Source organism: Dendrobates tinctorius, unplaced genomic scaffold, assembly GCF_039654945.1.
Source record: "Dendrobates tinctorius isolate UK_male_01 unplaced genomic scaffold, ASM3965494v1 ptg000046l, whole genome shotgun sequence".
Lineage (NCBI taxonomy): Eukaryota > Metazoa > Chordata > Amphibia > Anura > Dendrobatidae > Dendrobates > Dendrobates tinctorius.
The window spans coordinates 63691832-63705725 of NW_027361714.1; the positions used below are offsets into that span (position 1 = coordinate 63691832).

General features: G+C 45.9%; 1 long non-coding RNA gene across 1 annotated transcript in view; it reads right to left on the minus strand.

Moving 5' to 3' along the window:
• Positions 1–276: 276 nt before the first annotated feature.
• LOC141089501 (uncharacterized) overlaps positions 277–13894 on the minus strand; it is a 43530-nt gene continuing 29912 nt past the window's right edge. The window contains exon 2 of the long non-coding RNA XR_012232308.1: positions 277–3767. This is a non-coding gene — a long non-coding RNA (uncharacterized lncRNA). The remainder of the gene's footprint in view (positions 3768–13894) is intronic.

Sequence of the window (13894 nt, forward strand, 5' to 3'; positions counted from 1 at the left end):
GCCTCCTGCAGTAGATACCTCCTCTTAGCCCTTGTATACAATCTCCTGCAGTAGATACCTCCTCTTAGCCCCTGTATAGTCTCCTGCAGTAGATACCTCCTCTTAGCCCCTGTATACAGTCTCCTGCAGTAGATACCTTTTCTTAGCCCCTGTCGTAGCTGTTTTTGTTCTGACCAAGCGTCAGATCTTTCCAGATCACCAGTGAGGCCAGATTGAGAGGTTTTGTCGCCCTTCTGATGACAAGCGCTTGGAGACAAAGGACTCAACACACACGGGTCGTGGTCAAATCACTTTATCTGACGTAATGAAATATAAGACATGTTTTTATACCATTTACAGCAATATGTGACTCAATATGTGGAGCTCATTTGGCCCCCACCATCACCTCAGGGTCGTATCTTGTTTACAATATAGCCAGAACATGTTGTTGAGAATAAATATGATAACAAGTATAGTTTCCTTGAAGACAGAGACTACTAGTCTACATAAGAATAATTCTAGCAATAATAAGGCAAAAGGCAATTGAAGTCTTAAAGGCATTTAAAGGGATATAAAAGCAAACCATTAACTCTTCTATATCAATTTCCCCCTTTTGTAAATGGTATAACCTTTGCCACAGGGTCAGCTGATGTCCACATAGGAGCTACTGTCTCATGGGTCTAGTAACCATAAGGGGGCTTCCTACCTGCTTCGCCCATCCACCCTCAGTGTGGACACTCACTTTCCCCATCAGCAATGGCCACCTGGGGTCTACTACAGAAGGTTCAGCCTTAGATTCTTTTTTTATGCATACATTATTCAGTAGCTTAAGTAATACATATATTAGCGCTTTTACGGCTACATAAAGCAATAAGCAAACCAACAAAATTTGCATACAAGTCTATATAATGCCAAAAATCCATCCTACTAAGCCATTAAACCAATTTACTGGATTTAGGAAAGAGAATGTGTTACCCCACCAGGAGTCTCTCTTTGCGCTGTGTTGTTTTAACCATTGGTCTCTAAGTTCACCTATTCTGTCTATACTGGCCCCGATCTGGAGATTGCCAGCAGGGTCAATATAGTCACAACAGGTGGGACCAATTATTTGACACATTCCTCCTCCTTTTGCTGTCAGGTAATCTAGTACTATAGAATGCTGGTTAGTAACTGTCATTAATTGTCTCTGTATTGTATTAGTCTCATTTAGAACTTCAAGAATCTGGAAAATCTGATCGTCCAGGTAGTCGGTACCTTCCACTAATTTATCCCACAGTTGTGTTATGAAGGGGTATATTAGCATACTACTGAATATTTTGTTATCCCCATCTCTACTAGATGCGGCCTACCATTTGGCTGGGGCTTATTGTCTGCAGCCCTTCTATACAAAGTGTGAATTGGGACTGCTGCTGTGTCTATTTTACTATGAGGACCTATGAAAGTGGCTGGTGTCAGTTTAGCAAGAGTGCAGACCCCTCTTATGTCTGGGCTCACCCACCTGTAGGCACGATGTCCGCAAACCAAGAATACTCCTTCAGGGAGAACACAAACGTGACCAGGGGTCTGTATACATTGGTATAAACTCAAAAGTCCTGACCTACTGCAGGCTTATGGGCACACCAAGTATTATTCATTGGTTTTCCCCTTATACCAGATGTACATTTACCCCTTTCTTTCCTTATTATTTTACCCGTAGATGCTCTACAGCCTTCAATACCATCCTGGTACATCGTCTTATTAACCTGTGTTTGATCATGAGTGTAATTATTGTCCTCACCACAGGTGTCTGCTCCAGTGTGTTGAAGACTGAACCACCGTCCATCATTGGGAATAGGGTCTGAGTGAGGGATCTCAGTCCTCCTCCTGGCAACCATATTTCCGACATCTGAATCATATTCCCGCCACCACATTTGTACCTTTAGGCCGCGTTATATTAAACTGAAACCAGGGATTAGCGGCCCATTCGACTATAGCCAATGAGGCAGATATATCACGGGGCACACCTAGGTTGAGTCCAAGTCTCATTGTGTATGCAGTGTGGGGTTAATACCTCCCATGTCTCCAGAGGTAAGGCTAAGAACGGCATAGTCCTCACGGATACAGGGCTGTGTGTACAGATCCAACAGTCTTTCGGTTTCTGTCCTTCCATGTCCTTTATAAGAAGAGCATGATGCCGAATAAGTTTGTTGTCCCAATCAGCATTTAAGAGTTTGTCCTGTGTCTCTGTAGAGTGCAGTAACCCTGTCACTGCCAGCAAGGTGATGAGGAGAACAGTCATTCTGCTGTTGACAGGACCTTCTTGCAGTGACTGGCGTGGATCCAGGTGGACTTTCCCTCAAGTTTTACTGAAGTGGATGTGGTCAGCTGGACTTGGAAGGGGCCGTCAAATCGTGGGTCCCGGATCCTTCTCACGTGTCTGCGTATAACCACCCAATCACCTGGATTCAGCTGATGCACATCTGCACTGGCATTAGGATCTGGAATGTATGAGAACACATGTTTATGCACCACATTAAGTCTTTCCAGCAAGGCCTGGACGTAGGCTGTCATAGCACCGTGTTGCATTTGTAGCACCTGTGGGAAGTACAGACCAGTCTTTGGTGCACTACCAAACAGGACTTCAAAGGGAGACAAGCCTGTGTTTCTATTTGGAGTGTGTCTGACTGAAAAGAGTGCAAGAGGCAAGCACTCCACCCAGCTCTTTCCTGTGTCTGCCATGGCCTTTTGAATTTTTAGTTTGTGTCCCATTTAGTCTTTCCACTTTCCCACTACCTTGTGGCCTATATGGTGTATGAAATGCTTGCTGTACACCCGGGGCCTGCATGACTTCCCTCATTATTTCTCCCGTGAAGTGTGCACCCCTATCTGTTTCTGTGGTTTCTGGGACACCATACCTGCAGATCAGTTCTTTCATCAGTTTGTCTGTAGTCATTTTAGCATTTGCACATTTTACCGGATATGCTTCCGGCCAACCAGAGAAGAGATCTACACATACTAGGATATTTGCATACACTCCTACCTTGGTAGCTGTATGTCGTCAATCTGCAGTCTCTGAAACGGGTAGAGAGGCCTAGATGTCGCTTTCTTAGGGACTTTTACTGTTCTACCTGGGTTGTGCTGTGCACAGATGAGGCATGATTGTACAAGTTTCGCTGCGTAACTGAAACCAGGAGCGATCCAGAAGGCATCTACCATGGCACACATGTGACTTTTTGAGGTGTGATTGGGGCCATGTGCTGCTTGCGCCATGATTGGGAACAGGGACTTTGGTGGGCACATTTTATCCTTATTCTCCCATACTCCATTTGAGTTCAGCTCAGCTCCCAGTCTCCCCCGGTGTACCTTCTCTGTTTGGGCAGCCTTTTACTGGAGGGATTTCAGGACATCTAGACCCAATGTGGCTGGAATACGCTGACTCCCTGCCACCGTCCACTGCTCTCTCTAGGCCGCCTTGTGCTATTTTAGCAGCCTCGTTCGCCCTTCTATTGCCCTCTACCTCCACGGAGTCACCTTTGTGTGTGCTTTTACCTTGACAATGCCAACCTGGACTGGTAACATCAATGCCTCCATCAATTGTTTCACCAGCTCTGCATTTTTAATGGGCTTCGAATCTGTGAAAATATTAGCGACTTTACCTGCAGCGGCTCTACACGCCTCAGTGAGTGCCTTCAACTCTGCCTCCTGGGCCGACATGTGAGGAGAGAGTGGTTCCGCTCGGATTACCTCATGTGAGGATACTACTGCATACCCAGTGTAGAATCGTCCATCCTGGTGGTATCTGGGGCCATCTACAAAAAAGAAACTCAAAGTCTGCATTAGGAACAGGTTTTTCATGAACGTGTGCAAACCCAACTGTCTCCTGACTCATCAGTTCTATGCAGACATGTTCATGCGTCATGTCAAAGTATCCTTCCTCACTCACTAATACGGTCACCAATTCCCCCTTTTCTGAATCCACAGGCAGGAGGGTGGCTGGATTCAGAACGTTACATCTTTTGAGGGTGACATACTCAGGAATTAGTAGAGCACACTCAAGTCGGAGCTGTCTGGCCATAGACAGATGTTTTGGTTGAACTTGTAGGAGTATGGCATGGATGTCATGTGGGGAATAGATTGTCAAAAGAAACGTCAGTGTGATCTCACATGCCTTTCCTAGTAGTGCGGCTGCTCCTACCGCACAGACACAATCAATTTTGTGTGAGGTCCCGGGTCACTAAACCTAGGAAGATGCATAGATGCTTAGGTGACCTGCGTAGAGGGAGATCTTGAATTGCCTGTTTCCTGTCAGGTGTCTGGTACCTTCGGCAATATAATGTCCCAACAAATGTCACCTTTTGTTTGTAATACTGTAATTTGTCACGTGAGACCTTGCAACCCTTAGGGTCATCCACGTACTGTAATAGTACAATCAGCGGATGAGGTGATTGCCACTACTCAAGGATCCCTGCCATCGCTGCTGAATAGATGGCAGGGGGTTTCTTTCCCCCTTTTGTGGGTGGACTGTCCAACAATATTGTTCACCTCTATGAGTAAAGGAGAAAGATACTGACAGTCTGTGTGCAGGGGTACAGAGAAAAATGCACCTGCTAAATCAATGACTGTGAAACATTTTGACATTACTGGGATCTGTGACAATATTGTGTGTGTGTGTTAGGGACGATTGAGGTCACACTCACTGTATCATCATTAATAGCCCTTAAGTCATGAACCTTTCTGTAAGTGTCAGCAAACCCTTGAGTTCCTTTTTTTTTTTTTCTCTTTTTTCCTAATGGGATACAAAGTGGTGTCACAGGGGGAAGATCTTTGCAGTCCAAAGGGGGGGTTTCTTTGCACCAGAACCCCTGCCTTAACATACTCTCTAATATCTCTGCTCGGGGCAATTGATTTGGCTATTGATATTGCTAGGCTCAAGGGGTATTGCTTTAAACAAGGGGGAGTGGTTCCTTCTTTCATTTTAATCATGACAGGGGGAATGGGCAACTGACCCACATCCGTTTTTCCCCTTGCCCAAACAGTGTCTGGCACCTGTCCCATTTCCTCATCCTCAGGCATTTTGGTGTCAGGTGTTAGTTTCACCGCTTTTGTCATATACACCATTGCCGCAATCTTACACAAATGTTTATCTGAGAGGGGACTTGTGACTGTAATACCCTCAGGAGAGTACTGTATGGTGGCCTGGATCGCACTCAGCACATCTGCTCCCAGTAAATTCATAGGGGTATTGTCACTAACAATAAGTTTTGTAAGTACCACAATTCCAGCACCTCACTGTTTCTAGGTCCCTTGGTACCTTACTACGTCTCCACTGTTTTCCTTGTGCTCCAGCATACATGACAGGTCGTCTTATTGTCCTTGTTTGCTCAATTTCTTTAGCTACCTTAAGGAGGTCTTTCGGATCTACATGTCTCCATTCAGGTCTGGCTGTCTGTACTGCGTCTCGCAAGTCTTTGTTCATACCGTAAATGAATGTATTCACCAGTATTCTAACATCAAGTGGGTTTATGCAAATGTACCCCATGTCTGCCCATTTCAGCTGTAACCGTCCAAAGTACATCTCTACACTCTCTCCTCTTTGCTGTGTCACGTTAATCAGGAGTACAGACTGCTCTGATTGTTCCACTGTAGCCCATTGTCTTAGTGACTCACAGTATGTCTCCCCAGACAGTGCAGATTTATCATCCATGCCCCAAGCCTGATTCTTTGTCACATCTGTGTGTGTCTTAATTATATGTCCTAGTGCGTCACCTGCCTTTAAACTCACCAACCTCTCTAGGTCTGCCCAGGTACACTTATATGTCTGCTGTATTTCCTGTATGTGTCTGTAAAATGGGAATGGTTGGTCTTCAGGGTCAGGCAACTGTTTCAACAAAGCTAGCTGGTCAGAGGGGCTCCAGGGATAATACACCTGTATCTTTCTTATTCTAGTCGCACTGATGGGGTTGGTCGTCTGATGTCTACTGTCAGCTTACTCCTCAAAGGTCAATGTCCCCACTACCCACTCTATTATGTCAGCTTCTTATGTCACTACATATGATCTTGTCTGGACAGGATTTAGTGCAATTCGCTTAGGTCAGTAGCACAGGTCACACAAGTAGCTATTCAGTCTGGGTTTGTCTGAGTCTGATCACAGTGTTTACAAGTCCATCTGTTTTGTCTGAGTCTCTGGTTACTCTTTGTCAATCAAAACATTCATAATACACCTTCCACACTGCTGCACATTCATTCTCAAGCATCATTTATTCACTTGCTATTTTCTTCCCTTGTCTGTGCCTTTTTGTACATCCAAACATTCACACTCTGGTATTTTTGCCTTTTTTTTTTTAAATTGGTCCAACCTGTATTACTGCTTCCTTTCTTCTCTGTCTTTTTCAATTTGCATAGCTCTCTTGGATCTCATTGGGGGCACCGACGGTACACAGAAAAAGTTGCCATGGCTTCAACCTTTTTCTGCCGACAGCTCACTTTTCTTCTGAAATGCCCTCCCAGTGTGCCTGGACTTCTGTCTTACATGCCACACTTAGCAAGTCAGAGAGAGCCTGCCAAGGTGTAGCTGGAAGGCTCCTTGCCTCTCACCCGGTAGACCTACAGGATGTAGCGGGAAGGCTCTCTGCCTCTCACCCGCTAGATCAGCTGGCTAGAATAGGATCAGGCCTGCATCCTTCCAGCCCAGCTCCATGGATTGTTGTGGGAAGGCTATTTCAACCTTAGACAGCTCACCTTTCTTCTGAAATGCCCTCCCAGTGTGCCTGGACCTCTGTCTTACAGGCCACACTTAGCAAGTCAGAGTGAGCCTGCCAAGGTATATCCAGAGGGCTCCTCACCCTCGCCTCTCACCCACAACAATAAAACCTGCTGACTAAAGTAAGAAGTCCCAGGTGTGATAGGACTCTGACCTACTTTATCAGCCGTACAGTCGGCTACCTCCTCTGTTGATACACAATTTGCTATACAAATCAATCACACAACTAGAAGCAGGTTCAAACACATTAATGACCAAACAATCACTTACAATTTCCTTCTAAATTAGGCACCATATTTTACTTTTAACTTCCAACTTCAATTAAGTACTGTTGCTTTAAAATGCACAAATCTTTCAGCGCGTACCTTATGGATAGAATTACAGAGAATTTTGAGCACAGCTCACACTCAGCAGAGATAAGAGCGAAGGGAGAAGAAAAACTGCGCAGCGGTATCATTACCCCCTCCCATCAGAGCGTCCTTCACAGAGTTCCGTAGTTCTTTAGACTTATCAAAATCAATTTCTACAAAGAAAACTCAAAATCACGGGATTTCACTGTAAGAGCAGATAACTGTATAATGGGATTAACCATGCCTTGCCCTTTTTCTGGCCAAATGCATTCAGGAAACTTTGCAATGTAATGCCACATATAACACGAGCTATATCATTACTCAATTCATTCAGTCTCAGATGTAGATTTGAAATATCTATAACGCATCTGTCCGGGATTCCACCACAACTAGAAAGGTAACAAATCTCTTGACACAAAAATGATGTGTGATGATTCATTTATACGTGCTCATTCACAGATTTTTTTTTTTTTTTCAATTACTCATCTCTCATCTTATTCAGAGGTTCTCATAGACATATATACAAGGATTCACACAGCCTGACTATCTTGCACTTTGGATTTGATTGACGCTTTAACCTACAGCAGTGTCCACTGACACTCCGAGAACACCAAAGCCAACTTCTTAAACAACAAGAAACATTGAAAACCAGAGCAACCAAAAACCACAGTCCTATACAAAATACAGCCTCATATGATTTACTGCCAATCCAAAACAACAACCACTGCACAGAGTCTATCCCAGACTTTGTGCTACACAGTACACCAGTTAGTATATTAGTATATTGCCAGAACAGTTTAACAGATAATACAGATGACAATTATTATCTTATTACTCTATTACTCACCTCTCATACAGACATACTCACCCCTCACTGGTGATGTGGGTTCTTTTGAACCGTGCTGTTACAGTCTTACCCAGAGGTATGTGGACATCCTTAGAGAGGTTGCAGATGCAGAATCAATGTAAGAATAAATGTTCTCACCTGCTGCAGCCTGGATTCTGCATTTTCAACCTCCCAGGAAGCTCCCACATACGGATTCCGAATAGACTGGTTTTCAAGTCCCTGTTCGGGCGCCAAACTGTCGTAGCTGTTTTTGTTCTGACCAAGCGTCAGATCTTTCCAGATCACCAGTGAGGCCAGATTGAGAGGTTTTGTCGCCCTTCTGATGACAAGCGCTTGGAGACAAAGGACTCAACACACACGGGTCGTGGTCAAATCACTTTATCTGACGTAATGAAATATAAGACATGTTTTTATACCATTTACAGCAATATGTGACTCAATATGTGGAGCTCATTTGGCCCCCACCATCACCTCAGGGTCGTATCTTGTTTACAATATAGCCAGAACATGTTGTTGAGAATAAATATGATAACAAGTATAGTTTCCTTGAAGACAGAGACTACTAGTCTACATAAGAATAATTCTAGCAATAATAAGGCAAAAGGCAATTGAAGTCTTAAAGGCATTTAAAGGGATATAAAAGCAAACCATTAACTCTTCTATATCACCCCTGTATACAATCTCCTGCAGTAGATACCTCCTCTTAGCCCCTGTATACAAACTCCTGCAGTAGATACCTCCTCTTAGCCCCTGTATACAGTCTCCTGCAGTAGATACCTCCTCTTAGCCCCTGTATAGTCTCCTGCAGTAGATACCTCCTCTTAGCCCTTGTATACAATCTCCTGCAGTAGATACCTCCTCTTAGCCCCTGTATAGTCTCCTGCAGTAGATACCTCCTCTTAGCCCTTGTATACAATCTCCTGCAGTAGATACCTCCTCTTAGCCCCTGTATAGTCTCCTGCAGTAGATACCTCCTCTTAGCCCTTGTATACAATCTCCTGCAGTAGATACCTCCTCTTAGCCCCTGTATACAGTCTCCTGCAGTAGATACCTCCTCTTAGCCCTTGTATACAGCCTCCTGCAGTAGATACCTTCTCTTAGCCCTTGTATACAGTCTCCTGCAGTAGATACCTCCTCTTAGCCCATGTATACAGTCTCCTGCAGTAGATACCTCCTCTTAGCCCTTGTATACAATCTCCTGCAGCAGATACCTCCTCTTAGCCCCTGTATAGTCTCCTGCAGTAGATACTTCCTCTTAGCCCTTGTATACAATCTCCTGCAGTAGATACCTCCTCTTAGCCCTTGTATACAGCCTCCTGCAGTAGTTACCTCCTCTTAGCCCCTGTATACAATCTCCTGCAGTAGATACCTCCTCTTAGCCCTTGTATACAATCTCCTGCAGTAGATAGCTACTCTTAGCCCCTGTATACAATCTCCTGCAGAAGATACCTCCTCTTAGCCCCTGTATACAGCCTCTTGCAGAAGATACCTCCTCTTAGCCGTTGTATACACTCTCCTGCAATAGATACCTCCTCTTAGCCCTTGTATACAGCCTCCTGCAGTAAATACCTCCTCTTAGCCCCTGTATACAATCTCCTACAGTAGAAACCTCCTCTTAGCCCATGTATACAGCCTCCTGCAGTAGATACCTCCTCTTAGCCCTTGTATACAGCCTCCTGCAGTAGATACCTCCTCTTAGCCCCTGTATACAATCTCCTGCAGTAGAAACCTCCTCTTAGCCCCTGTATACAGTCTCCTGCAGTAGATACCTCCTCTTAGCCCCTGTAGTCTCCTGCAGTAGATACCTCCTCTTAGCCCTTGTATACAATCTCCTGCAGTAGATATCTCCTCTTAGCCCTTGTATACAGTCTCCTGCAGTAGATACCTCCTCTTAGCCCCTGTATACAGCCTCCTGCAGTAGATACCTCCTCTTAGCCCCTGTATAGTCTCCTGCAGTAGATACCTCCTCTTAGCCCTTGTATACAGCCTCCTGCAGATCGCTCCTCTTAGCCCCTGTATACAGCCTCCTGCAGTAGATACCTCCTCTTAGCCCCTGTATACAGTCTCCTGCAGTAGATACCTCCTCTTAGCCCCTGTATACAGTCTCCTGCAGTAGATACCTCCTCTTAGCCCTTGTATACAATCTCCTGCAGTAGATACCTCCTCTTAGCCCTTGTATACAATCTCCTGCAGTAGATACCTCCTCTTAGCCCCTGTATACAATCTCCTGCAATAGAAACCTCCTCTTAGCCCCTGTATACAGCCTCCTGCAGTAGATACCTCCTCTTAGCCGTTGTATACACTCTCCTGCAATAGATACCTCCTCTTAGCCCTTGTATACAGCCTCCTGCAGTAGATACCTCCTCTTAGCCCCTGTATACAATCTCCTGCAGTAGAAACCTCCTCTTAGCCCATGTATACAGCCTCCTGCAGTAGATACCTCCTCTTAGCCCTTGTATACAGCTTCTTGCAGTAGATACCTCCTCTTAGCCCCTGTATACAATCTCCTGCAGTAGAAACCTCCTCTTAGCCCCTGTATACAGCCTCCTGGAGTAGATACCTCCTCTTAGCCGTTGTATACAATCTCCTGCAGTAGATACCTCCTCTTAGCCCCTGTATACAGTCTCTTGCAATAGATACCTCCTCTTAGCCCCTGTATACAGTCTCCTGCAGTAGATACCTCCTCTTAGCCCCTGTATCGTCTCCTGCAGTAGATACCTCCTCTTAGCCCTTGTTTACAATCTCCTGCAGTAGATACCTCCTCTTAGCCCTTGTATACAATCTCCTGCAGTAGATACCTCCTCTTAGCCCCTGTATAGTCTCCTGCAGTAGATACCTCCTCTTAGCCCCTGTATAGTCTCCTGCAGTAGATACCTCCTCTTAGCCCTTGTATACAATCTCCTGCAGTAGATATCTCCTCTTAGCCCTTGTGTACAGTCTCCTGCAGTAGATACCTCCTCTTAGCCCCGGTATACAGCCTCCTGCAGTAGATACCTCCTCTTAGCCCCTGTATACAGTCTCCTGCACTAGATACCTCCTCTTAGCCCTTGTATACAGCCTCCTGCAGATCGCTCCTCTTAGCCCCTGTATACAGCCTCCTGCAGTAGATACCTCCTCTTAGCCCCTGTATACAGTCTCCTGCAGTAGATACCTCCTCTTAGCCCCTGTATAGTCTCCTGCAGTAGATACCTCCTCTTAGCCCTTGTATACAATCTCCTGCAGTAGATACCTCCTCTTACTCCTTGTATACAATCTCCTGCAGTAGATACCTCCTCTTAGCCCCTGTATAGTCTCCTGCAGTAGATACCTCCTCTTAGCCCTTGTATACAGCCTCCTGCAGTAGATACTTCCTCTTAGCCCCTGTATACAGTCTCCTGCAGTAGATACCTCCTCTTAGCCCCTGTATAGTCTCCTGCAGTAGATACCTCCTCTTAGCCCTTGTATACAATCTCCTGCAGTAGATACCTCCTCTTAGCCCCTGTATACAGCCTCCTGTAGTAGCTACCTCCTCTTAGCCCCTGTATACAGCCTCCTGCAGTAGATACCTCCTCTTAGCCCCTGTATACAGTCTCCTGCAGTAGATACCTCCTCTTAGCCCCTGTATACAATCTGCTGCAGTAGATACCTCCTCTTAGCCCCTGTATACAGCCTCCTGCAGTAGATATCTCCTCTTAGCCCCTGTATACAATCTCCTGCAGTAGATACCTCCTCTTAGCCCTTGTATACAGTCTCCTGCAGTAGAAACCTCCTCTTAGCCACTGTATACAGTCTCCTGCAGTAGATTCCTCCTCTCAGCCCTTGTATACAATCTCCTGCAGTAGATACCTCCTCTTAGCCCTTGTATACAATCTCCTGCAGTAGATACCTCCTCTTAGCCCCTGTATACAACCTCCTGCAGTAGATACCTCCTCTTAGCCCCTGTATACAGTCTCCTGCAGTAGATACCTCCTCTTAGCCCTTGTATACAATCTCCTGCAGTAGATACCTCCTCTTAGCCCCTGTATACAGCCTCCTGCAGTAGATACCTCCTCTTAGCCCCTGTATACAGTCTCCTGCAGTAGATACCTCCTCTTAGCCCTTGTATACAATCTCCTGCAGTAGATACCTCCTCTTAGCCCCTGTATACAGCCTCCTGCAGTAGATACCTCCTCTTAGCCCCTGTATACAGTCTCTTGCAATAGATACCTCCTCTTAGCCCCTGTATACAGCCTCCTGCAGTAGATACCTCCTCTTAGCCCCTGTATACAGTCTCCTGCAGTAGATACCTCCTCTTAGCCCTTGTATACAATCTCCTGCAGTAGATACCTCCTCTTAGCCCCTGTATACAGCCTCCTGCAGTAGATACCTCCTCTTAGCCCCTGTATACAGTCTCCTGCAGTAGATACCTCCTCTTAGCCCTTGTATACAATCTCCTGCAGTAGATACCTCCTCTTAGCCCTTGTATACAGCCTCCTGCAGTAGATACCTCCTCTTAGCCCCTGTATACAATCTCCTGCAGTAGAAACCTCCTCTTAGCCCCTGTACACAGTCTCCTGCAGTAGATACCTCCTCTTAGCCCCTGTAGTCTCCTGCAGTAGATACCTCCTCTTAGCCCTTGTATACAATCTCCTGCAGTAGATACCTCCTCTTAGCCCTTGTATACAGTCTCCTGCAGTAGATACCTCCTCTTAGCCCCTGTATACAGCCTCCTGCAGTAGATACCTCCTCTTAGCCCCTGTATAGTCTCCTGCAGTAGATACCTCCTCTTAGCCCTTGTATACAGCCTCCTGCAGATCGCTCCTCTTAGCCCCTGTATACAGCCTCCTGCAGTAGATACCTCCTCTTAGCCCCTGTATACAGTCTCCTGCAGTAGATACCTCCTCTTAGCCCCTGTATACAGTCTCCTGCAGTAGATACCTCCTCTTAGCCCTTGTATACAATCTCCTGCAGTAGATACCTCCTCTTAGCCCTTGTATACAATCTCCTGCAGTAGATACCTCCTCTTAGCCCCTGTATACAATCTCCTGCAATAGAAACCTCCTCTTAGCCCCTGTATACAGCCTCCTGCAGTAGATACCTCCTCTTAGCCGTTGTATACACTCTCCTGCAATAGATACCTCCTCTTAGCCCTTGTATACAGCCTCCTGCAGTAGATACCTCCTCTTAGCCCCTGTATACAATCTCCTGCAGTAGAAACCTCCTCTTAGCCCATGTATACAGCCTCCTGCAGTAGATACCTCCTCTTAGCCCTTGTATACAGCTTCTTGCAGTAGATACCTCCTCTTAGCCCCTGTATACAATCTCCTGCAGTAGAAACCTCCTCTTAGCCCCTGTATACAGCCTCCTGGAGTAGATACCTCCTCTTAGCCGTTGTATACAATCTCCTGCAGTAGATACCTCCTCTTAGCCCCTGTATACAGTATCTTGCAATAGATACCTCCTCTTAGCCCCTGTATACAGTCTCCTGCAGTAGATACCTCCTCTTAGCCCCTGTATCGTCTCCTGCAGTAGATACCTCCTCTTAGCCCTTGTTTACAATCTCCTGCAGTAGATACCTCCTCTTAGCCCCTGTATAGTCTCCTGCAGTAGATACCTCCTCTTAGCCCCTGTATAGTCTCCTGCAGTAGATACCTCCTCTTAGCCCTTGTATACAATCTCCTGCAGTAGATATCTCCTCTTAGCCCTTGTGTACAGTCTCCTGCAGTAGATACCTCCTCTTAGCCCCTGTATACAGCCTCCTGCAGTAGATACCTCCTCTTAGCCCCTGTATAGTCTCCTGCACTAGATACCTCCTCTTAGCCCTTGTATACAGCCTCCTGCAGATCGCTCCTCTTAGCCCCTGTATACAGTCTCCTGCAGTAGATACCTCCTCTTAGCCCCTGTATACAGTCTCCTGCAGTAGATACCTCCTCTTAGCCCCTGTATAGTCTCCTGCAGTAGATACCTCCTCTTAGCCCTTGTATACAATCTCCTGCAGTAGATACCTCCTCTTACCCCTTG